The 25,612-nt window shown below is 32.1% G+C and overlaps 2 long non-coding RNA genes and 1 pseudogene across 2 annotated transcripts; all 3 read right to left on the bottom strand.

Moving 5' to 3' along the window:
• Positions 1 to 3,386: 3,386 nt before the first annotated feature.
• LOC149884297 (uncharacterized) lies at positions 3,387 to 6,517 on the bottom strand (annotated as a pseudogene).
• Positions 6,518 to 18,467: 11,950 nt separating this feature from the next.
• On the bottom strand, positions 18,468 to 19,361 carry LOC149884296 (uncharacterized). The gene is made up of 3 exons (XR_016456073.1): positions 19,223 to 19,361; positions 18,901 to 19,084; positions 18,468 to 18,809 (listed from the first exon to the last, which is right to left on the bottom strand). It is a non-coding gene; the product is annotated as an uncharacterized LOC149884296 (long non-coding RNA).
• A 3,927-nt stretch (positions 19,362 to 23,288) lies between these two features.
• LOC149884295 (uncharacterized) lies at positions 23,289 to 24,688 on the bottom strand. The gene is made up of 2 exons (XR_016456069.1): positions 23,745 to 24,688; positions 23,289 to 23,600 (listed from the first exon to the last, which is right to left on the bottom strand). It is a non-coding gene; the product is annotated as an uncharacterized LOC149884295 (long non-coding RNA).
• Between the last annotated feature and the right edge of the window lie 924 nt (positions 24,689 to 25,612).

The raw sequence follows: 25,612 nt of genomic DNA, 5'->3' as shown, positions 1-25,612 counted from the left end.
AAAATTTAATTTGATTCATCGCAGATCTTTTAAATTTTAAATTTATTCTTTTTAAAATACGATAGTTTATTTAAGTTCATTTACAGTTCGTTTTATTTTTCCTTCCTCAATGGTTTGTTATACTTAACACGTAGTAAAAGGAGGGGGGGGGGGGAAGGAGTGGTGTGGCAATTAAAGTAATTTGACAAATGATAATGAGACAAACAATGAGAACGTGATAACTGGTTCTAGTTTGTTTTTGCATACACTTTGAAATCTCGTTGCGCAGCGTCCGCACGGTTACAACTCATTTATGAGTTTGCTATTTTTATTACTTTATGATTTAAATGTTTGATGCCAGCTAATTTGGTAAGTTTTCTTCTCCCCCCACACTCAATTGGGCAAGAAGAAATTGTACTATTTGATGATCCTTTCTACTGAATCTGATTTAACCAATAAAGTGTTATACTGTGAAGAGGGAAAACGAAAAAAGTTATTATCGTAACATTTAAGTTTTACTCAGTTCAAGTTCAAACATACAACGTATTTGGTCAAATAAAAGTGTGAAACAGCCAAAACACTTATTTTCATGATTTTTAAAGACAAGTCGAGAGCAGAGATAAGCACTAATCAAAAAATAGCTAGTAAAACCTGTTTTAGAGAACAATGACTAAGAAGTCGAAACAAAGGCACTTAACGAACTTAAAGATAAAATCCACAGTTTGTCATACATAATGTGCAGTAAAAAGGGAAAGGAGGAGGCAGTTAAAGTAATTTTCCAAAAAGTATTAAGACAAACAAAAACTGCCATAAAAAAGAACTTTTCAGCGGTTTTTAAAAGATTTCTGAAGCACCCCAGCTAGCCAGCCTATAAGGTACCCGGGTGGGTCCTGGACGGGCCGCAGGACGGGACCCGTACGGGTAACCCAGCCGGATCCCGCCTGTTTTTGTCCGCGGGATCTAGACGAGACCCGTCCGGGATTCCCGCCAGAAAACACAAACGAGACCCAGCCGGACCCAGATGGTACTTGTTGCTGTAATCAATTCGTCATAAAACAATTAATGTGGAATATGTATAAGTGTCGCGGTAATCTAATCGTTATAAAACAATTAATGCCCTCTGGTTAATATGTATAAACAGCGTGATCTTCGAAACCTCGCTCTCTTGAAGTAACAACAACGGACTCGAGTAACTCTTCTACCACTAGCTGTGATATACAAACTCTTCTTTGTGTTTATCGCCTATTTGTATAACAATATTCTTATAATATATTAATAAATTGAACTCGTTTGACAATACGACTCTTGCGTAAAACAACAGGGAGCCCACGGAGAATAAGGAAAGAATATAAAGTCGTGAAGAATACTTAGAAATCTGAAGTCCACGGTAGAGACTAAAAAACATTATTGAACGAGCGATATAAAGAAAGAGTTGTGATCAATTTATCAGCTAAGTGAATTTGTTATTTGTTAATGAAATTTCTTTTAAAGATATGCGTTAGGATTTATTTATAACTAAATTTCAACTTTTGGACCGTTTGTCGATCGTTAACTACAAATTATTATTCCTTATTATAGTTGTTTAGGTGATAATTGCATTTTATTGTTGTTTTGAAGATTTATTTCATGATTATCATTTAAGAAATTTATTTAAGATACTTCAGGAATTTAGTTAAGAATATAATAGAAAATCGTTTAAGATATTATAAAGAACTGAGGTTCATAAGATTCATTTATTAAGTAAAATCGTACACAAAGTTATTTAAGTTAATACATAAAGTCGAGTTTAAAAGTCGCTATTATTATTTATCATTATTTTTACCACAAGGGTTCAATTCGACCGCCCATTTTGTTGATACGAGGTTTTATTAAGTCATTGATCGAGCTCTCAATTTGAAAAGGCCATAAAGTTGTAATTAAAGCCATATACCATATATATATAATTGTTAACTTTCTTTTCTTAATCTCATGTCTAATCTTGCCAATAAACGTAGAGCACGGACGGTGGCCGTCAATTCAGTCAGACGGATTTTCGACCAAGCTAACAATCTTATGGTTGGGGGTTTGTATGAGGGTTGCTTGAATGAGTTGACAAGTCTGAAAAATACAGCCATTGATAAATATTTGAAAGTCACTCAGTTTGATTGCGATATATCCTCTTTGATTGAGGTGGATGAGGAGTTAGAATATGAAGAAATTACGAGTACAGAGTTTACCGTTTTTTATAAGCGATCTATTTTAGGCATAGAAGATTTTTTTAACAAAAATAATGCAAGTAATATAAGTTCGAATAAGTTTACTAGCAAGACAGTTAAGCTTCCCGCTCTTAAATTAGAAATCTTTGACGGTAAACAAGAAAATTGGCAAACCTTGTATGAAAACTTTGATTGCCCTGTAAATAAGAATACGGAATTGTCTGATATACAAAAAATGACTTATCTTAGAAATAAGTTAAAGGTCAGGCCTTATCTGCAATCACAGGATTAACCTTATCTAATGAAAACTATTCAGTAGCTTTGAATATATTAAAAAATAGATTTTCAAATAAACATATATTGATTTCAATTCATATGAAAAAATTGTTATCTCTGGAAAGAGTTAAGGATGTTAGAAATGTAAGCGAATTAAGGAAAATGTTTGATGCTATAGAAATACAAATTCGGAGTTTGGAAAACCTATCAGTAAATGAAAATATGTATGGATCAATTTTAATTCCTATCTTATTAGAAAAACTATTAGAGGAATTAAATTTGATTATTAATAGAGAATTAAACGGAAATCAAGCTTGGAATATAATCAACGTTTTAGAAATATTAAAAAACGAAATAACCGCTAGAGAAAATACACGTAGTAATCATGAAAACTTTAGAAATCCCATTACTGCAAATACTTTATACGCTAACGGGACAGATAATCGGTTAAGGGTAATTCCGCATCAAATCACCCAAAATTTAGTAAATTTTGAACCATGTGTCTTCCTTTTGTGTTATATTTTGACACATTATTCCTTATTATAAAAAAATATTACATGCAAAATTTTAGCTAAAAATGTTGAGCGGTTGACAAGATACTGCAATTTTAATACTGACCTGGTTTCCCAAAATGACCCGGTTTTCATAACATTCTGAAAAAACATTTTTCTTAAAAAAATAAGAAATAAAAATGGCAAAAATATGAAAATAAACATATATAATGTTTTTTTGATGCTGAATTCAATAAAAGTACTTAAAATGCTCAAATATAAAAGGAACATGCTTAAAAGTTAATAAAACAACTGGTTTCTATAAACCAACTTTGGGGCCCAATATCTCAAAACACCCCTGTCAAATTTTTTTTTTTTTTGCTGTTAACATTTTCAACTGCTTATAATCTTACTAGGCACAAAAAATCTAACTGGAAAAACAACTGAAACTTATGGAACTTTAATTTCAATGATCTATTGTTTCAAGAAATTCCCAAAAAATATTTGTAAATAAAATAAAAATAAGTTAATCGTAATTTAAACAGTCACTTAAATATACAAGATTTTTAAAGGTATCGAAGATGTAAGTTATTTTGACTGTGTTTGTAATAGTTTACAATATTGTTCCCATTTTACTTGTACTTCCTCTATTTCAGCATTTTCAAACACATAGTTTCTACCGGAACTAGAGCAAGCTTGTGGAACAGATAGTTTTTTCAATATGTTGGTGTTGGGAATAAAACAGTAGTCGTCTCTTTCAGGCCAGTTAAAACAGATTGATGGACCATTTGGGTGAAGAAATTTAACTTTAGCATCAACTTCTTCTAGGTTGGATTTAGTTACAATGCTGATCCATTACTACACAGACTACAGCTACATAACAACCTAAAGCAACAGTATCAAGTTGAAATATATCTTGTTTCTTTTTAAGATTGTGGATTATTGAATAATTAATGTCCGTACTACACCTCTTTGCCCCAACCCTGTTATCTCCAAGATCATAAATTGATGAAAGCTACCAGTACCAGGTAGAGTTGTTACACCAGTGTATCTTTCTTTTTGCTCTTCATGTTGCAATTGTAAGTCCAATCCCTTTATGTAAATGAAGTTAACAACCTTGATTTTCTCAATACAAAATTCATACATAGCTTCTGATGTGAGAATTTGGTTTCTTATAGTCGTTTTAAACTTTTTTGTGCTGTTAACCTTTTTACAGTACCGCCAATCCCATTGCATGGTGACTTTTCATGGGACGTGGCAAAAAAGTTCCATTCAACTTTAAGGTCAAATTCACTTTCTAAGGTCAAATTCACATAGATTGCAAAAGCTTTTACAATTTTTGTACTGTCCTGCGCAACCATCAGTGAATATATGTAATTTAGACAGATTGGAAAATTTTTTGATAAAGAAATAATTCAAACCTTTTCAGAATCCCTCTATTGTATATTTTTTTACACTGATAGATATTGGTTATTTTCTTTATAGATATATTTATATATATATATACAATCTGCATATATATATATGAAATATATATATATATGAAATTGTTAATTTGTTAAAATTTAAATAAAATTTACCAATAAATATTGTTTTATAACTGAACTTTTTATAAATTAGTAATTATAAACTTTTACAAAATATAGTTGTCAAAATTTTAAAAACAAATGCACATCAATATCACACTTATTCAGTTTTTATATAAAAACAAAACAGGATGTTTTTTTCAGTTGTTAAGATCAAATAACTAAGTTATCATATAATTAAGACTTCCTTAAATATAACAAAATTCTTTTTTTTTTTTTTTTTAAGTTGTCTATAAACTAAATATAATATTTTACAGAATTCTATTTGCATGTTTTTTAAAATAATTTCTTCAAAAAGTAATAAATCATTGAAATTAAAGTTCCATAAGTTTCAGTTGTTTTTCCAGTTAGATTTTTTGTGCCTAGTAAGATTATAAGCAGTTGAAAATGTTAACAGCAAAAAAAAAAAAAATTTGACAGGGGTGTTTTGAGATATTGGGCCCCAAAGTTGGTTTATAGAAACCAGTTGTTTTATTAACTTTTAAGCATGTTCCTTTTATATTTGAGCATTTTAAGTACTTTTATTGAATTCAGCATCAAAAAAACATTATATATGTTTATTTTCATATTTTTGCCATTTTTATTTCTTATTTTTTTAAGAAAAATGTTTTTTCAGAATGTTATGAAAACCGGGTCATTTTGGGAAACCAGGTCAGTATTAAAATTGCAGTATCTTGTCAACCGCTCAACATTTTTAGCTAAAATTTTGCATGTAATATTTTTTTATAATAAGGAATAATGTGTCAAAATATAACACAAAAGGAAGACACATGGTTCAATGGACTAGGTGATTTGATGTGGAATTACCCTTAAGTAATAAGTTTAACACTTTCGCTGCCAACCACGAGTATACTCGTAGCAAGTTGGCGTCATTTATTTGCCAACTACGAGTATACTCGTAGTAAGTTGGCGCCATTTATTTGCCAACTACGAGAATACTCGTAGTGAGCTGGCGTCATGAGCTTGCCAACTACGAGTAAACTCGTAGTTATACTAACTTATTTCAAATAACATATGTGCATTGCTGGCTTTGTCTGTTCTTTTTTTTTTTTTTTTCTTAGCTTCACATTTGATTTCAGAAAATATTACATTCAAGTTTTTATTTTAAAAATCCAGGGAACCTAACAAAAAATGCGGATAAAGACAGAAATAGGTTAAAACAGATAAAAATAAAACATTGGTATTGATTTAATTTTATTTCATGAAAATTCAAGTGTAAACCTATTCTGTTGAATGATACATTCTGAAACATTCGCCAATACATAACGGAGGTCTATTTTCACAAACAGCACATTCATATCGTGTTTCTTTACGTTTTATTTTAGAGCAGACTCGACATGGTTTGGTTGGGAATTTTTTCTTTTCATTCGGTGGTATTGAAGACAAGTAGTGGTATTGAAGACAAGTACCATTACTGGTGATTCTAGGCACAATTTCATTCAAATGTTCACTCAATAAATCTCTAAACTTAAGCAAGGAAATTGTGTTATCTACTCCATATTTGCTGTTTAGACAGTAAGCATTAAACAAAACCAAAGAGATGAAGTGCTACTTTTATATAACATCTAATTGTCTTTCTTAGGCAATCATAGTACGATACCATTTGTTCCGCCCTATCTACTCCTGACATACATTGATTGTAATCTTTAATAATGTTGGGTTTCATTTTCTTCTCTCCTCTCCTGTTTGTTACTTCAATCATTTGCAACGAATGCAAGTTGCTAATCATTAGCACGTCTCTTTTGTTGTTCTATTTAGCAACCACTCTGCTTCTGCTTATAACGTCTCCCTGTTTCAGTTTTGCTTTTGTACACTCTTTTGGATTTGACTTTCGGTCAGTTCTTAAAGTACCACAAATGTATGTTTATTGATTTATCTTCAAACCAGGATCGGCAGTAAATTGAATTTGTTTTACAATATTCGGGTCACCTTTCCATTGGTTTGAATTTCTAGATGGACCACCCGTTGTTTTAGCTCTTTTCGGCGCCATTAATAAAATCTTCTGCAGTGGCTGCTAGATGAACGTCTGTTAACTGATTGTCATCACTTTCTTAAGTGTTATTATCTTCAGAATCTGATTCTGATGCAGTCAAGCTCGAAGAGGTAGTAGTATAAGCAAAAAATGAATCCGAATCTTGAATATCATCATCTTCACTGTCCTCACAATCTTCCATTATCATATGCGCTGATCCAATTGTGGAATATCTGTGTTGAGCTAATAGGAGATAGATAAATTTATAAATTATCTATTTATAAAAAAAGAAATAACTCATCTATAAAACACATTAATTAGTATACTGTGTAAAAAATTTGAAGTGCACACTAAAATGTCTTTTAATGTATTAAAAAACATCTTGTTGTGTATTTCAAGTTATTTTTCACATTTTTAATAACATACAGTATAATGTATTTATCAAATATATTTTAACTTCTAGTCTAAAAAACAAAACAATTTAGTATAAAGAAAACGAAATGTAAATTACCTTTTTTACTCATGAAAACTGCCAATGTGCATGTACATGTGTAAAAAAATTGAAACACTATTTATAATAATAATGCATCAAATAAGCCACATTACTACACCTTTTCAAGATGTAATTGAGAACTTGAAAATTGTAATTAAAAAAAGTAAGATGTAATTGAGAAATACAACATGTAATTTAGAAGTCGCATATGTAATTAAGAAACATAACATGTAAATAAGAAATCGCAATATGTAATTGAGAAACCCAACATGTAAATAAGAAATCGTAATATGTAATTTGAAATATATATTATAAACTTTTCTCAATTACAACTTTCATCTTCTAAATTACATCTTTCGTTTCTTAATAACATCTTCCATGTTCTAAATTACATATTGCGACTTCTAAATTACATGTTGTATTTCTCAATTACATCTTACGTTTCTTAATTACAACTTTCAAGTTCTCAATTACATCTTGAAAAGGTGTAGTCACCGCAATGAGTTATACTCATTACGGTGTTACGAGAATTTCGGCACTGGAGAAAAAAATTCCTTCTCCATTGCCAAATTACGAGTATACTCGTAGTGCTTTTTTTTTTGTCAGTTATATTCAGAATAAAAAATATTATAAAATTTTTTGAGATTAAAAATATTTTTTTTATTGGAATGTTGATATCTAGCTTTGGCAATTAGAATGAAACCACGCAAAACAGCCTCGGCAAAAGTTAATAATTGCAGACATTATGGCTCGGCAAAGATATAACGCATAGTTTAAAATAGCTCGGCAGCGAACGTGTTAACCAGAATTTAAGGCAAAATAATTTCCGTAATCTAAATTTTTCTACAAATTCAATTACATGCGTTTATTGTTCAAAAAATCATAAATCTCATTATTGTAATTTAGAGACTGATATTTTAGCCAGGAAAAATATTCTAATTGAAAAAAGACGTTACTTTTGTTGCCTACGCGAAAGTCACTTGAGTAAAAATTGTAGATCAAATGTTCGATGTTTTAAGTGTGACAAGCCTCACCATATATCTATTTGTGAGAGCTTTAAAGAGAATAAAATTGATAATAACTCTAAAACAGTAAGTTTAACAGCTGTTACCGATATTTCTTCAAAAATTAATCAACGTATTTTACTCCACTGACTAAGTAACCTACCTTAGACTTTATTGCAATTGGGCCATCAAATCCTCTTACAATATTATTTTCAATTATTGACCAATAGTAATCGGCACCTATTAAAATATCAACTTCTAAATGTTCATTATCTCTATGATGGTCTGCTAACTTTAAGTATTTTAAATGATTATAATTTTTACACGCGGTTTCTATATATTGGCCATTTAACGGAGAACAAATTTCTTTTACAAAACATATAATTTCAATATCAATCCCGTCGTTACCTTGAACATAAACTTTAACCCTATCTAAAATTTCGTTTGTATTATTATTTCCGAATGTTTTGATATTAATTTCTTTAGAATCTATTGTTTTTAAATTTAATTTTTTACATAATGAAGGCGTAATGTAACTTAATTGGGAACAGTTATCAAAGAGGTGACGGCAATAGTTAAATCGGGAATTGTTATTTTTGACTTTCACCCAGGCTGTCTGGTCCTATCACGGTTAAGAATAATGATAAAGTAGATTGTTCTGTTCTGTCTTCGCACGTTTTGAAAGTCGAAGCAGATTTACATAACGATAAAACGTTTTTAAAAGATAAGAATTCAACTATTTGGAATAAAAGTGAAGATAATATTAGCGACAATCTAGTTGTCGAACATTTTCGCAAAGCATTAAATTTGAAAACAATAGGTATACTGTAGAGCTACCCTTTATGGAGAATCATCCTTTGTTATGCGATAATTATAATATATGTTTAAAGAGATTCAAATCATTAGAGAAAAAGTTTTTAAACGATACAAAGTTGTTTGATTCATATAATGATATTATAAAAGAACAACTATTAAACGGAACGATAGAGCAAGTTTTAAGTCATAAATTGAAGGTCGGACTTGTTCATTATTTACCTCATAGACCAGTTATAAGAGAAGATAAAGTTACAACTAAGATGCACATTGTATTTGATGCGAGTGCGACAATCTCAGGTCCCTCGCTAAATGATTGTTTACATTCAGGTCCTTCTTTAACAAGTCTACTAAATGGAGTCTTGATACGTTTTCTTGTAAATAAGGTAGCATTTATTGCAGATATTGAAAAAGCCTTTTTGAACATTTCAATATCTGAGAAACATCGCGGTTTCATACGATTTTTATTATGGTATGAAAACATTAATAATATAGATATAAAAAATTTAAAAGATCATAAATTAGCAACATATAGATTATGTCGAGTTTTATTTGGAGTCACTTCTTCTCCTTTTCTACTTTCAGCATCTTTAATTAGCCATGCAGAGCGTTATATAAGTTCCGATCCAACATTTGTAAGTCGATTCCTAAATTCTATTCACGTTGACGATTTGAGTTTTTGCTCTGATTCTGTAATTGAATATTTTAAGTTTTATCAAAAATGTCGTTCCCGCCTAAGTGAAGCTGGTTTTAAGAAAATTTGAATCTATTTCGGTCGAGCTAGATAAGTTAATAAATGAAACGAATTTTCAGAGTCAAAATATTACTAAAGTGTTAGGTTTAACTTGGGACAAGAAACTAGATTCATTTATCTTTTCGTTTTCTGAATTACTTAAAGTTGCCATCCCTTTTCCAACAAAAAGAGACGTGCTTAGTTTTACAGCAAGTTTTTTCGATCCCTTAGGACTAATCAGCCCAGTAATTGTGCGCTTAAAAATTTTATTTCAACAAATTTGTATATCTAAAATAGGATGGAATTGTAAAATTGATAAAGGTTTATTAAAAATATGGCAAGATATTTATAAGGATTTAAGTTCTGTACAGTCGATTTGTGTACCTAGATAATATTTTTTTTCGAAATCGAGTGCAAGTTGCACGCGATTTGAACTGAATGGTTTTAGTGATGCTAGTTTAAAAGCCTTTGGGTGTTGCATATATTTGAGGCGTATTTTTAATGAGAACGAACAGTGCTCCTCTCTAGTCACTTCAAAATCTAGAATAGACTCGCTTAATAAATGTAAAATACCTCGATTAGAATTAAAAGGTTGCTTACTGCTTGCAACACATGTCAAAAGTAGTTAAGGAACTTTCATCAATCATTTTTATTTCTAAAATTAAATTATTTTCAGATTCTTATATTTGTTTACATAGGATAAAAAATTCTAATAAAAAATATGAAACATTTATTCAAAGCCGTCTTGAAAAAATTAGATATTTATATGACTTTTCCTTTTGGGATTACGTCGAAACAGATCATAATCCTGCGGATATTATATCACGAGGTGCTAGTATTGAAAATTTAACTAATAATCAGTTATGGTTTAATGGACCTAAATTTCTTTATACTCCAGAGATTTGGCCTTCCTTTGATCAAAATAAATTAGTAAACCCTCCAGAGGAAACAAAAATATTACTTATAACTAATGAATTGTTCATAGATTTAAAATTTATTGATATAACTAAATTTAATTCATATTCCCGTTTAATACGAGTCACAGCTTACATTATAAAATTCGTATCTTGTTTAAAAAATACGCAAGTACGAAAAGACAATCTTTTACTTTCTTCTTTTGAATTAAAAAACGCCAAAATAATTTGGATTAAATTTATGCAACAAAACATATATAGTTCTAAGAATTATAAACAACTCAAAAATGATTTAGGATTTTTCTTTGATAGCGAAGGAATAATAAGATGTAGGGGGCGATTGGGGAATGCTCCAATTAGTTACAATATTAAATTTCCAATACTTCTTCCAAAGGAAAGTCTCTTTACTGAATTAATTATTTTATATTGTCATGAAAGTGTTATACACAACGGCGTAAAAGAAACGCTCAACCAATTAAGAATGGAATTTTGGATTCCAAAAGTTAGAAATTTAATTCAAAAATTAATTAAAAAATGTTTTTTGTGTCGAAGGTACGAAGGCAAAACTTATAGTTATCCTGATGTTCCTCCGTTACCTTTGAGTAGAGTAAAAGATAATTATGTTTTTAAGTACACAGGAGTTGATTACTGTGGACCATTATTTGTGAAAAATATATATTCCGAAGGAGAAATATTTAAGTGTTGGATACTTTTAGCTTCTTGTGCTAGTACACGTTTCATACATTTAAATTTAGTTCCTGATTGTTCAGCTTTGGCGTGTATTCGAGGGTTGCGAAGACTCATTAGCAAATTGACGCACCCTACAAAACTATTAGCGATAACGGATGTCGTTTTACAGCCGATGAAACACAACAATTTGCATCCTCAAAAGGCATTTTATGGCACTTCAATGTTGCAGCCGCTCCGTGGTGCGGAGGATTCTTTGAACGAATGGCACGTTCAATCAAGAGAATTCTCAGAAAAATATTGAAAACTGCAAGATTATCTTACGAAGTTCTCACAATTCTTGCAGAAATCGAAGTCGTTACAAATAATCGTCCCTTAACGTTTTCGTATGAAGAACCAGGAGACGAACCGTTATGTCCTAATCATCTCGTGTTTGGAAAAAGAAGAAGCTCAGAAACATTGTTAATAAAAAAACATCTATGTAAATATGGACATGGAATAGCGCGTTGCATATAAAAACTCTATTTTAGAACATTTCTGGAATAGATGGCGAAATAAATATTTAACAGAGCTCCGCGAATTTCATAAAAGTTATAATAAAAGTGGAAGTAACAATATTATAAATAAAGGCATATATAGGCAAATGCGGGTTCTGAGCCATTGATACTTTTCCATACTTAAGGATGCAAACATTGATGCGTTAGTGAACATTTTTCATATCGTGTTTTTGGAGATAAACTTAAGGATGCAAACGTTTTTCATGTTTTGAAGTGTTTGGTTAATAAGAAGTATAAAAATAATCATGTTATTTGTATACCCTTTAAGATGTCTAAAGATGTTAACCGTTTTTTGTTTTGTAGTGACCAATACCTAGTGTGTGAATTCCGTCTTCTAAGATAATTCTTTTGTCGTCGTTAGCGCTGAGTGCAACTTTGTTGATTTCTTCAGTGTAGACGTCGTGAAGATGAGATCGGAAAACGTTCATGGTTGCAAGCTGTTCATTCTTATCCTTCAAGCAATGGTAGTAGTCTTGGTGAGTGAGATGATTTTCAATTCTTCAAAAAGAATTAAAAAATCGCAGATTTTCCATGGATTCCAAGAATCTAAAAATTCAAAGAATTTCCATGGATCTAAAAGATCTTAAAAAGAACATTTACATTTTTCATTGCAGTACATGACAGAACTTCGGCTGTTGTGAGCTTTTACATTGGAGTGCATTCGACACCAACGACCTAATTGTCTAGCGTAACCAATTTGTTGACCAGCGCTTAATTGACAACTTTTGAAAATGATGTTAAATTGAGTGTTTAAAAAAGTGACCACTCGATCTTAATCCCACTGCTCAAAGTCTTGAGGTATAGTTTTTACCAAATCTTCCATCTTTTTATTCATGCCATGATTTTATTTAGCTCTAATTCAATTTTTCTTCTTTTAACCCATCTCAAGATTCGTCAGTTACCACAAGGTGTTAATAATGCTTTGAAAGTCAAGACCTTCATTCAATTTTTTCAGAACGTAAAGACACAAGTGACCGCAATAAGAGGTATTACCAAACTGCACTCTTTCGCTGTTGTAATAAACGGGGCTTTTTAAGTAATCAACCAGTTCGACAAGAGGAGGTTGAGCATAAGAATCAAAGCTGTATTTCTTATCGCCGTCTTTGTACCAGCACACCCAATGAAATCCTCCAGTGCTTGAGTCACCTGTGTTTGCAATGCCACATTCTTTACTTCTTGGTTTTTTCGGTAACTCGTCTCTTACAAGAACACCTCTAAAGTTTTTTAATTTTAACTGTTTAGCAGCCTTTATCAGTTGAAAGTTGGTTAAGGCTTCGTTGGGTAAAACAATTCCTTCAACGTTAATCATTTTTTAAATTTGTTAAAAAGTTTAAATTAGAGAATGGAGCCTAAAATGGGTATGCTATTGAAGGGTGAATTGGGACCGAGAAGTAAACCAGAACCAGAAATAAGAGTGCTTGCAAGCGTACCGAGCAAGGGGAGTAGAGCACCGATGAAACCTCCTGTTATTTTATGTCCTTTTCCAGTTTTAACAAAGAGTCCATCGCCTTGAGTATTTCCAATCCAAGGTTTTAAGAATAAGCCAGAGCCAAATTTGGTTATTTTTATACCTTTTCCATCTTTGCTCAAGTAAAATGTTTTGGGTTTATTAATTTTAGCTGAGCTTGTATGATTAACACCTCGTCCAGCGATAGAATCAACCATAGCCGAGCCGGCAGATGAAGCAAGTCCGCCCAATAAACCTTTTGCAAGTACTGGAGCTGCACGAGAGGCAAGCGTTCCTAATAAAGGTAAAAGGGCACCGATGAATCCTCCTTCTACTTTTGCGTTGTGCATGAGTTGTTTTTTGCTGAGTTTAAGCGTGACACCTTTTCCAGCTTCGTAGGCCTTTCTAATTTGGTTGAGTTGTGTGCTAGTGACAGCGAGAACATGTTCACCGTTCAAGTCTTGATGAGTGAGTTTTATGCTAGCAACAGTTTTGTCTTGAATGGCTTTTCTAATTTTATCAGCTTGTCCTTGCGAGATGTTGAGTTTAATGTTTTGATACATTTTATAGAGTTAAGAAATTTATTTATTTCACTTCTCGAATGTGATAACGGATAGTAATGTCCTCGCCGCGAAAATCGATTAAATCTCCATTTTGATCAATAATGCGAGTAACCATGGTTGAAATTTCAAGAAGCTTAACAGGAAGATAAATTAAATGCATTGGTCTTTCGATGATTTTGTAACCAGGGTTAACATTTGGGTAAAAGGAGTAGATGCAATTGAGTTGGGTTCCATTAATGTAGGATGATCCGATAACGTTGTTAACAATTCTGATGGTGTTGCAGCTTAAAATTTTAGCAATATGATCAGACTCGTATTCGGAATTGGAATTTAATTTTCTTTTAGTAAATCCTAAAACTGAGGCGATGCTGTTCTCCACGTCAAAGTCAATCAGATAATTCATACCAAGTTTAATGCTTGATTTTAAAGTATTAATGTTGATTCCAATTTGAAGGTTGTTTGAAGAGTAGTTAATTTTATTTGCAATGATATAACTTCCACGTTGAGCTGTTTTTATCGTGTTTAAAATTGTCTTTTGCAGATAGTCGTTGATGTCTTTAATTTCATAGCTTCCATCAAGAACGATAATGTTTTCCCAATGAGCTCCATTGTTCATGCTGTATTTGAACGAATTGTTTTTACTGTTTATGTTTGGAATGCTGTTGTATGTTTCCAAGCCGAGAAAAGCCATTTCATAACTTTTTCCTTTCTCAAAAACGATTTTGTCTAAAAATTCAGTCGTGATAACACTTGATTTGCCATCCACGTCAATGATTATACCAGGCATTTTTTACGTTGAGAAAATTTTTTAGATCATCTCATGATCCGTGTCTTGCAAACGGATTAATTCATCATTGTTCACCCACAAATTAAACGAGTCTGGATACCCTAACCATTTGACTAATGATCTGGTCTTGGTTTTACGAACGATTTTTTCAATCCTGAATATGTCCTGTTGCGTCTTTTGCATCTCCTGCTCGTAAAAAGTGCCTTGAATTTCTTCACCGTTAGCATCAGCGGTTTTATACGTGGGAGGATTTGTATGCTGAACATTTGACATGGTAAAAACCTCTTCAGTCCATCTTGGTGTATACCCTTTTTCAAAATGAGACTTCTTTTTTACGATTCGCACTTGATCACCCATGGAAAATTTTGGTTTTGCTGGTAATGTTTGATCCTTTCCATACAGATTCCACCATACCCTACCTTTACTCTTTTCATCACTGGCTTCCACTGGAGTCATTTTGATGGAAGAGTGCTTTGTGTTGTTGTAATTTTTCACCATCTCATCCAAAACGTCAATGTATTTATTAGTATTGTTGGCTGAAAAATATTTAAACATTCTCTCTTTCATCGTTCTGTTCCATCGCTCAACGACGCAACTTTTTTCCTCGTTTTCAGTGGAATACAATTGCTCACCCAACGCTTTCACATGCTTGTTGTAAAATTCTTTTCCTTTATCCACCCACAATTTGACGCATTTTCTTTCTTCGAAAATCTTTTTCAACGCTTCAGCTACTTCAAATCCTGTTTTGCTTTTTAACGGAACGATCCATCCATACTTTGAAAACACGTCAATCACCATGAGCAAATATTTTACGCCGTTGTTGAATTTTGAAAACGATTGCATGTCTACCAAATCGGAAGCCCATATCTCATCCATGTCGTTCACAATCACCCTTCTTCTTTTAAAATGACGAATAACCGGTTTATGAAGCTCCTCTGCAAGCTGATCCGTCCATTTCAAATCACTCACACCTAATCCAAATTTAGCTTTGGCTTTAATCACCGGCGTAATAAGCTTTCTTTCGTTGATCTCTCTTTGATTGGGATTGGGGATCGAATTCATCTCTTCAAGCATCATCTGATCTGCCACATTCCTGCTTTGAACGTCGGTTAAATATTTATACGCCAAATCATGGTGATACGCTGCATTGTCTACTCTGTCTACCGGTTTGCTCCAATCTTGATACATGTCTGTTGAAGTCAGTCGCTTGTCCAAATTGGTTCCAGGCCCTGCAAAGTTCATTCCTGGAATATGCATTTCTCCTGGAAATTTTGCCCAAGGAAGCTTGATTTTGCTCGACAGCTTATTGATTGACTCTACCAAATCACCTCCTTTTGTTGAATAAGATGATCCCGAAGAAGATGATCCATCGAGCGCATGCGAAGAAACAAATTGGCATTTGGTCGTTCCGCAAGAGTCGCATATCCCTTTCAATATAGACCTATTGTTTTTTGTCATCTCCTTTTTCAAGTGAATGGTTTCAGTTTCTCTTTTGCATTTAAAGCAGTACATTTTAACATATATAAATAAGTTTTTTAACATAAAAATGGACATTGTTGATTTGTCATATGATAAAGAAAGCACAAGAAATCATAACAACTTCTTTCCAAGAGACATTCGAGGACTCATCGTTGGAAAATCTGGCTGCGGAAAAACAACATTGATGTTAAACCTGTTATTAAGACCTGGATGGCTGGATTATAACCACTTGCAAGTCTTTGGCAAATCCCTTTTCCAACCTGAATACAAAATACTCAAAAAAGCCTTTGAAAATAACCTTCCAAAAGAACTCATTTTCCAATTGTTCATCGCTCTAAAAAAATCTAAAAAGGTGGATCCTGATGAGGTCATTGAAGAAATATCGAAAGAATGTTCTTCTTCTGATAACATAGAGTGTCATTTTTTCGAAAGTGAAGATGATGTGCCTGACCCTTCCGATCTCGATAGAAGCAAAAACAATTTGACGATCTTCGACGATTTAAAAGGAGAAAAGCAAAGCATGTGTGAAAAATATTACACCCAAGGAAGGCACTCCAACGTCGACATGTTTTACCTTGCTCAAAATTTTTTCGATCTTGACGGACATGCTATTAGAACCAATGCCAATTTTATTTGTCTATTTCCTCAAGACGATGGAACTGTTGGTGAAATTTATAAAAGACACGCCTCATGTGATATGGACATAAAAGAATTTAGAAAGTTTTGTAGAGATTGCTCGTCTAAACATCGTGGATTTGCCGTCATTGATCTCTCCTCTGAAAAAGATAATGGAAAATACCGAAGAGGGTTTGACGATTTTTTATTTTTATAAAAAACTTGTAATTTCCACGGATCCAAAAGGATCTAATGCGACATTGTCACCACGGATCATGAGATGATCTAAAAAATTTTCTCAACGTAAAAAATGCCTGGTATAATCATTGACGTGGATGGCAAATCAAGTGTTATCACGACTGAATTTTTAGACAAAATCGTTTTTGAGAAAGGAAAAAGTTATGAAATGGCTTTTCTCGGCTTGGAAACATACAACAGCATTCCAAACATAAACAGTAAAAACAATTCGTTCAAATACAGCATGAACAATGGAGCTCATTGGGAAAACATTATCGTTCCTGATGGAAGCTATGAAATTAAAGACATCAACGACTATCTGCAAAAGACAATTTTAAACACGATAAAAACAGCTCAACGTGGAAGTTATATCATTGCAAATAAAATTAACTACTCTTCAAACAACCTTCAAATTGGAATCAACATTAATACTTTAAAATCAAGCATTAAACTTGGTATGAATTATCTGATTGACTTTGACGTGGAGAACAGCATCGCCTCAGTTTTAGGATTTACTAAAAGAAAATTAAATTCCAATTCCGAATACGAGTCTGATCATATTGCTAAAATTTTAAGCTGCAACACCATCAGAATTGTTAACAACGTTATCGGATCATCCTACATTAATGGAACCCAACTCAATTGCATCTACTCCTTTTACCCAAATGTTAACCCTGGTTACAAAATCATCGAAAGACCAATGCATTTAATTTATCTTCCTGTTAAGCTTCTTGAAATTTCAACCATGGTTACTCGCATTATTGATCAAAATGGAGATTTAATCGATTTTCGCGGCGAGGACATTACTATCCGTTATCACATTCGAGAAGTGAAATAAATAAATTTCTTAACTCTATAAAATGTATCAAAACATTAAACTCAACATCTCGCAAGGACAAGCTGATAAAATTAGAAAAGCCATTCAAGACAAAACTGTTGCTAGCATAAAACTCACTCATCAAGACTTGAACGGTGAACATGTTCTCGCTGTCACTAGCACACAACTCAACCAAATTAGAAAGGCCTACGAAGCTGGAAAAGGTGTCACGCTTAAACTCAGCAAAAAACAACTCATGCACAACGCAAAAGTAGAAGGAGGATTCATCGGTGCCCTTTTACCTTTATTAGGAACGCTTGCCTCTCGTGCAGCTCCAGTACTTGCAAAAGGTTTATTGGGCGGACTTGCTTCATCTGCCGGCTCGGCTATGGTTGATTCTATCGCTGGACGAGGTGTTAATCATACAAGCTCAGCTAAAATTAATAAACCCAAAACATTTTACTTGAGCAAAGATGGAAAAGGTATAAAAATAACCAAATTTGGCTCTGGCTTATTCTTAAAACCTTGGATTGGAAATACTCAAGGCGATGGACTCTTTGTTAAAACTGGAAAAGGACATAAAATAACAGGAGGTTTCATCGGTGCTCTACTCCCCTTGCTCGGTACGCTTGCAAGCACTCTTATTTCTGGTTCTGGTTTACTTCTCGGTCCCAATTCACCCTTCAATAGCATACCCATTTTAGGCTCCATTCTCTAATTTAAACTTTTTAACAAATTTAAAAAATGATTAACGTTGAAGGAATTGTTTTACCCAACGAAGCCTTAACCAACTTTCAACTGATAAAGGCTGCTAAACAGTTAAAATTAAAAAACTTTAGAGGTGTTCTTGTAAGAGACGAGTTACCGAAAAAACCAAGAAGTAAAGAATGTGGCATTGCAAACACAGGTGACTCAAGCACTGGAGGATTTCATTGGGTGTGCTGGTACAAAGACGGCGATAAGAAATACAGCTTTGATTCTTATGCTCAACCTCCTCTTGTCGAACTGGTTGATTACTTAAAAAGCCCCGTTTATTACAACAGCGAAAGAGTGCAGTTTGGTAATACCTCTTATTGCGGTCACTTGTGTCTTTACGTTCTGAAAAAATTGAATGAAGGTCTTGACTTTCAAAGCATTATTAACACCTTGTGGTAACTGACGAATCTTGAGATGGGTTAAAAGAAGAAAAATTGAATTAGAGCTAAATAAAATCATGGCATGAATAAAAAGATGGAAGATTTGGTAAAAACTATACCTCAAGACTTTGAGCAGTGGGATTAAGATCGAGTGGTCACTTTTTTAAACACTCAATTTAACATCATTTTCAAAAGTTGTCAATTAAGCGCTGGTCAACAAATTGGTTACGCTAGACAATTAGGTCGTTGGTGTCGAATGCACTCCAATGTAAAAGCTCACAACAGCCGAAGTTCTGTCATGTACTGCAATGAAAAATGTAAATGTTCTTTTTAAGATCTTTTAGATCCATGGAAATTCTTTGAATTTTTAGATTCTTGGAATCCATGGAAAATCTGCGATTTTTTAATTCTTTTTGAAGAATTGAAAATCATCTCACTCACCAAGACTACTACCATTGCTTGAAGGATAAGAATGAACAGCTTGCAACCATGAACGTTTTCCGATCTCATCTTCACGACGTCTACACTGAAGAAATCAACAAAGTTGCACTCAGCGCTAACGACGACAAAAGAATTATCTTAGAAGACGGAATTCACACACTAGGTATTGGTCACTACAAAACAAAAAACGGTTAACATCTTTAGACATCTTAAAGGGTATACAAATAACATGATTATTTTTATACTTCTTATTAACCAAACACTTCAAAACATGAAAAACGTTTGCATCCTTAAGTTTATCTCCAAAAACACGATATGAAAAATGTTCACTAACGCATCAATGTTTGCATCCTTAAGTATGGAAAAGTATCAATGGCTCAGAACCCGCATTTGCCTATATATAAAGGCGATGTAGTGATAATCCAAGACTCGAATTTGGTTCGAGGATTATGGAAACTAGGGATTATTGAAAAACTTTTACCGTCCACAGATGGACAAGTGCGTGCCGCAAATGTACAATGTGTCTCCGCTGGGAAAATCATGCATTTGAACCGTCCAGCTAACAAACTGTGTTTACTTGAAGAAAATAAAAATAATTCCGTCGAAGCTACGTTTGTGGATGAAAATAACATTCACCTATTAATGACTACTGTTGGTGGCGGGAGTGTTGCGGTAATCAATTCGTCATAAAACAAATAATGTGGAATATATATAAGTGTCGCGGTAATCTAATCGGTATAAAACAATTAATGCCCCCCTGGTTAATATGTATAAATAGCGTGATCTTCGAAACCTCGCTCTCTTGAAGTAACAACAACGGACTCGAGCAACTCTTCTACCACTAGCTGTGATATACAAACTCTTCTTTGTGTTTATTGACTATTTGTATAACAATATTCTTATAATATATTAATAAATTGAACTCGCTTTACAATACAACTCTAACGTAAAACAACAGTATTCAGCCGGGATAGCCATAGCTGCCGAGAGAAGTTTCGGGCCCCGGGGAAGTTTTCTTAAGGGGCCCTCATTATGATCAATTATAAACCCAGGATTAAAAGAAGCGTGCTCTGGTCATTGAAAATTAGAAATAAAAGATAATTAAATCTTTTAAAAGTCAAAACTATTTAAATCTTTTGAGAATTATTTAAAAAAATTTGTTTGTACACACATGGGGCCCCGGGAATCTTCCCCGTCCACCCCCCCTCTCGGCGGCCATGGGGATAGCAAACAGAACCCATAAGGGACCCAGTTGTATTCAGCTGGGATAACCCACATGGATCCCACATGGATCCAACATGGATCCCACGTAAATCCCAGGTATTCTAGGTATAATTATATATACACTACCGGCAATTAATTTGAGACCAGTGGTTAAAAACGGTATATACATTTCAAAAATAATTATATCTGATTATAAAAAATTGCACTTCTTTATTTTTGGATCAAAAATAAATAGAGCACAATAAATAAGTGGATAGAATAGGATATGGGCATTTTTGCACCCAAAAATTTTCTTATGTACAAAAGTATACAAAAGTGTATATGCTGAGTTCTTCCAGCATAAAAGACAATACAAGTATTATTTTTAACTGCTACTTAATTTTGATTAATGACTTGTAATTGATATTGAAAAAATAATTTTTCTCATTGGTAGCTTCTTGTAGATACTTTATGTAGATCCAATATAGTATATTATGACTTTCAAATGAATATACAAATATTGTATGGTTTGAGCTGTTTATTTTTTTTTAGTTTCTATTTTGTTGTACTAAAATGGCTCCAGTTCGAGTATTAAGCTTTGAACAGAGAGTTCGCATTGTTTTACTTGATGAAGAAGGTGTTTCAGAAAGAAAAATTACAAAAAGAATAAAAGTATCAACGACAGGAGTTCACAATAAAATCAAGCGTTTGAAGGAAATTGGTCAATATTGTGACTTACCGTGACCTGGACCGCCTAGAAAGATAGATGAACATGGTGATCGTCGTATTACGAGACTATCTATGTCAAACAGAAAATTAACAGCTCCACAAATAGGGAGAGAATACCATGAAACTGCTGAAAAACTTGTTTTTGTTGGGACAATAAGAAGCCGATTGATGAAAGCTGGACTTTGAGGGCGCGTATCTGCCAAAAAACCGTTGCTAAGGAAAGCAAATAAGGTAAAACGACTACAATGGGCTCGCAAACATGCCAACTGGATAATAAGTCAATGGAAAGCAGTAGTATGGAGCGATGAGTCCAAGTTTGAATTATTAAGCAACAAGAGAAGAATATTTGTACGCCGGCACCAGAATGAACGTTACATTCCGCAGTGCATTGTGCCTACTGTTAACCATGGAGGAGGTTCAATAATGGTATGGGGTTGTTTTGTAGGTCACAAAATAGGAGATTTGATCAGAGTTCGTGGAATTATGAAAAAGGAGTAATACAGAGAAATTTTGGAGAATCATGCCGTTCCATCTGCTCATCGAATGGTAGTTCGACGCCAGCCTGTTTTTATGCAAGATAATGACTCAAAGCACAAATCTAAACTTTGTACAAATTATCTGAATCAACTAGTACAAGAAAAAACCCTTACTTTTATGGAGTGGCCGGCGCAATCACCAGACCTCAATCCCATTAAACTTCTTTGGGATGAAATTGACCGGTATGTGAAGAAATTCCAATTAAAATCTGAGGAACATTTATGGGAGTTACTGCAAAAGGATTTGAAAGCTGTAACCATGGAAACTTTAAACAAATTAATCTTTCGTATGCCAAGAATATGTGAAGCAGTAATTAAGAAACGTGGTGGTTATTTTGATGAACGCAAAGTTTGAAATTTGTGCGAAATAATAAAGACCTTATAATTTAACTTTTTCATGTTTGTTAAGTTTTCTATTTGTTTAAAAATATTTGTGAAGAAAACTAAATAAAGTATATTTCATGAACTAATTTGTAGTTTCTTTATTCACTGAGATCGAAAAAAACATAAACGAAAATATAACTGATAGATTTAATTGATTTTTACTAGAATTACTGTTTTCTCATCACTGGTCTCAAATTAATTGCCGGTAGTGTATATATATATATATATATATTATCATTATTGTTATTATTGTTATTATTATTATTATTATTATTATTATCATTATTGTTATTATTATTATTATTATTATTATTATTATTATTATTATTATTATTATTATTATTATTATTATTATTATTATTATTATTATTATTATTATTATTATTATTATTATTATTATTATTACTATTATTATTATTATTATTATTATTATTATTATTATTATTATTATTATTATTATTATTATTATTATTATTATTATTATTATTATTATTATTATTATTATTATTATTATTATTATTATTATTATTATTATTATTATTATTATTATTATTATTATTATTATTATTATTATTATTATTATTATTATTATTATTATTATTATTATTATTATTATTATTATTATTATTATTATTATTATTATTATTATTATTATTATTAGTATTATTATTATTATTATTATTATTAGTATTATTATTATTAGTATTAGTATTATTATCATCACTATTATTATCATTATTGGTTTTAGGTATTATTATTATCATTATCATTATCATTATTATTATTTTTAGTATTATTATAATTATTATGATTATGTCACATTACTAAGTCCAGTAGCTATACCACTGGCAGATAAGATGCATTTTATTAATGGAAACAATAACACTGCCAAAAATAATTGCTAAAACTGATAAGGGGTTAACTATATGCAAGAGTCTATTTAAAAGAAAAAGCAATTACAAGTTGTAAACTATCAAGCTTTGTAAAAATACACCAATCCTATCATATAGCATACAAATAATGCAAGTTGCAATACTGCATCAATGCAAGTCATAACTGATTGAAAACATACCAAGAAACACACATGATTCCTTACAGGTACTAACAGTTAGTGAACTAAACTTTTAACGAACATCACTGAATTAAACAGTTAAGAGTATTTAAAATCAGATTCTTTGTGCTATAAGGCAAAATGTACTTACAGGCTGGAGAAACCAGTATAATGTATACAGTGCTTGAAAAACAGATAACATTGTGCGCTATGTTCAATCAATCATAACTTAGGCCATAGCAAACAGTTTGTTAGCTCTTAACTGATGCTAGATCACAAAACATTGTTCACTGTTTAACATTTGTAGCTGTATCATCAGGAACTTGTATTACATTATTGGCTTCTGTTGCATTCTTCCCTTTCGGTTTTCGGCTCCCTTCCCCACGATCCCGTGAATTTCCAAGCCACGTAGAAAGTTCCTTCACAACCATCTCCTTGGTTGTGTCCTTAGTGGCAAAGTTTTGTTTAGCAGCACCTAAATACATATAAAACAATTATGTTGATGCCGCAGTACACATGTTAAATTATTATTATTATTACACCATTTAGCAAGTTTTACTTTTCTGGGGTAAATGTTGTGATCTAAATAAATAACTCAAGATTAATATGTTGCTGTTACCTCCAATTTCTTCAATCGGACCAAGAATTGGCCAGAGAGATATGTTTGAGCTGTTAAATAAAGGAATACCATCAATATTTATCTGAGTTGTAAACTGTGTAATATCAGATGAAATTGGAGATTTATTTTGAAGCTAAGATAACCAGTTTTTTAATCCTATATAAAAATATTCACCACCAGCTACAGAAGCAGTAATAATGTTTCGATCAGTTCTAAGAAGTGTTCACGCATCTTTAGACAAATCTAAATTTGATTTTTTGAAAAATCTGAAGCAAATTATTTATAGCACTATGAGATATGTTTAATGCAATCGTTGATTGCTTTCATTCATCTGATACACTTTCATTCACTTTTGTTACGCAGTTGTTGCCATCAATATCATCACCATCTAAATCATCATGCAAGCAAGTCTTCCATTCAATGTTATCACTAGATTTTTCTAAACTAATGATAGAGTTAGTAAAAGGTAAATTTATATTGTCATCCGACCAGAATAAATTTTCGGGAATTTTAGGAGAACACTCGAGTAACAAAGTGTTGTTGACAAATGGACATGATTGACCACTACTTACAGAACTAGAAGAATTAAGCATTTTTATTATTCAGTGACTCGGATTCATTGCATGTTTCTTCTTCCACAATTCTTGCTATTTCAGCAGCAATTTTTCTACATTTTGTTTTGTCTGAACTCATAGTAAGGTTACTTATATCTTCCTAATTTTAAAAAATGTTTTTCTGTTACTTTACAAAATTAATTAATTAACAATAAATAGATAATAATATAATAACAAATAATATTAAAAAATTATATGGGAAATAAAATTTATTAGGTTATAAATATTCCCCAATTACCAAAATAGTTTTGTTATAAATTAAATGAAGATAGATTTTATAAATTATATGCGGTAAAAATTATAAACTACGTACCGTGGTGTGACCTAACAAAGTCCTATGCTTTAAGAAAGTACTAATTTAAGAAATCACGAATTTCGTATATATAAAAGTAACATTTGCGGAAAATAACTTTGTTATTTTAATTAGATGTCTAGTTAGATAAAATAACAAAATTTTTTTCTATAAATGTTTATTTTATGTATACGAAATTTTTCATTTCTTAAATTAGGACTTTCTTAAAGCATAGGACTTTGTTATGTCACGCCACGGTATATGTTGGTTTCTCGCGGCGAACGCAACGTTTTAACTCTTTATTTTCTCTTCTAATAAGAAACTCCCATCTACAAAAAATTCACCTTCAATTTATACTTTACAAATCAACTCTAATATGTCCATAAAAATACTGCTCAAACTATGTTTATTGGATTTTAAGGAAGCTGCGCAATGTCCACTCTTTGTAATTGCTTCTGCGCGTAGTGTAATTACAGTGTTAAAACAACGGATCGACATGAGCGAGTTTGACAAAAATCATCATGCCAATAAAAACTTTGGTTTCAAAGCAGGTGTCAACAAAAAGGTTATTGGAGTGTTCAAAGACGAAGCCGCAGGTGAGCAGATTAAAGAATTTATAGGACTCCGGTCCAAATTGTACTCTTACAAACTACATGAAAAAGATTACAAAAAATGCAAAGGGGTGAAAAAAAATGTCGTCCAAAAACACATCACACACGAAGATTACAAAAACTGTCTGTTAAGTAAAAATGAATATCTCAGGATAATGAACGTCATCAGATCCCATTTACACGAACTTTACACTGAAGAAATTAACAAAGTCGCAATCAGCGTCAACGACGATAAAAGAGTCATCCTTGAGGATGGAAACAGCACACTCCCTCACGGACATTACAAACTCAAAATATTATAAGAAAAGGTAAGTATCATCAGCCTCATCCAAAAAAAAATTAAGACAGGAA

This window comes from Hydra viridissima, unplaced genomic scaffold, assembly GCF_058129835.1.
Source record: "Hydra viridissima isolate aposymbiotic clone 2 unplaced genomic scaffold, HvirCarnegie_v1 scaffold_9, whole genome shotgun sequence".
In the NCBI taxonomy this organism is placed as follows: domain Eukaryota; kingdom Metazoa; phylum Cnidaria; class Hydrozoa; order Anthoathecata; family Hydridae; genus Hydra; species Hydra viridissima.
The sequence above is the reverse complement of the archived record's forward strand: the minus strand, read 5'-3'. Positions and strand labels throughout refer to the sequence as shown.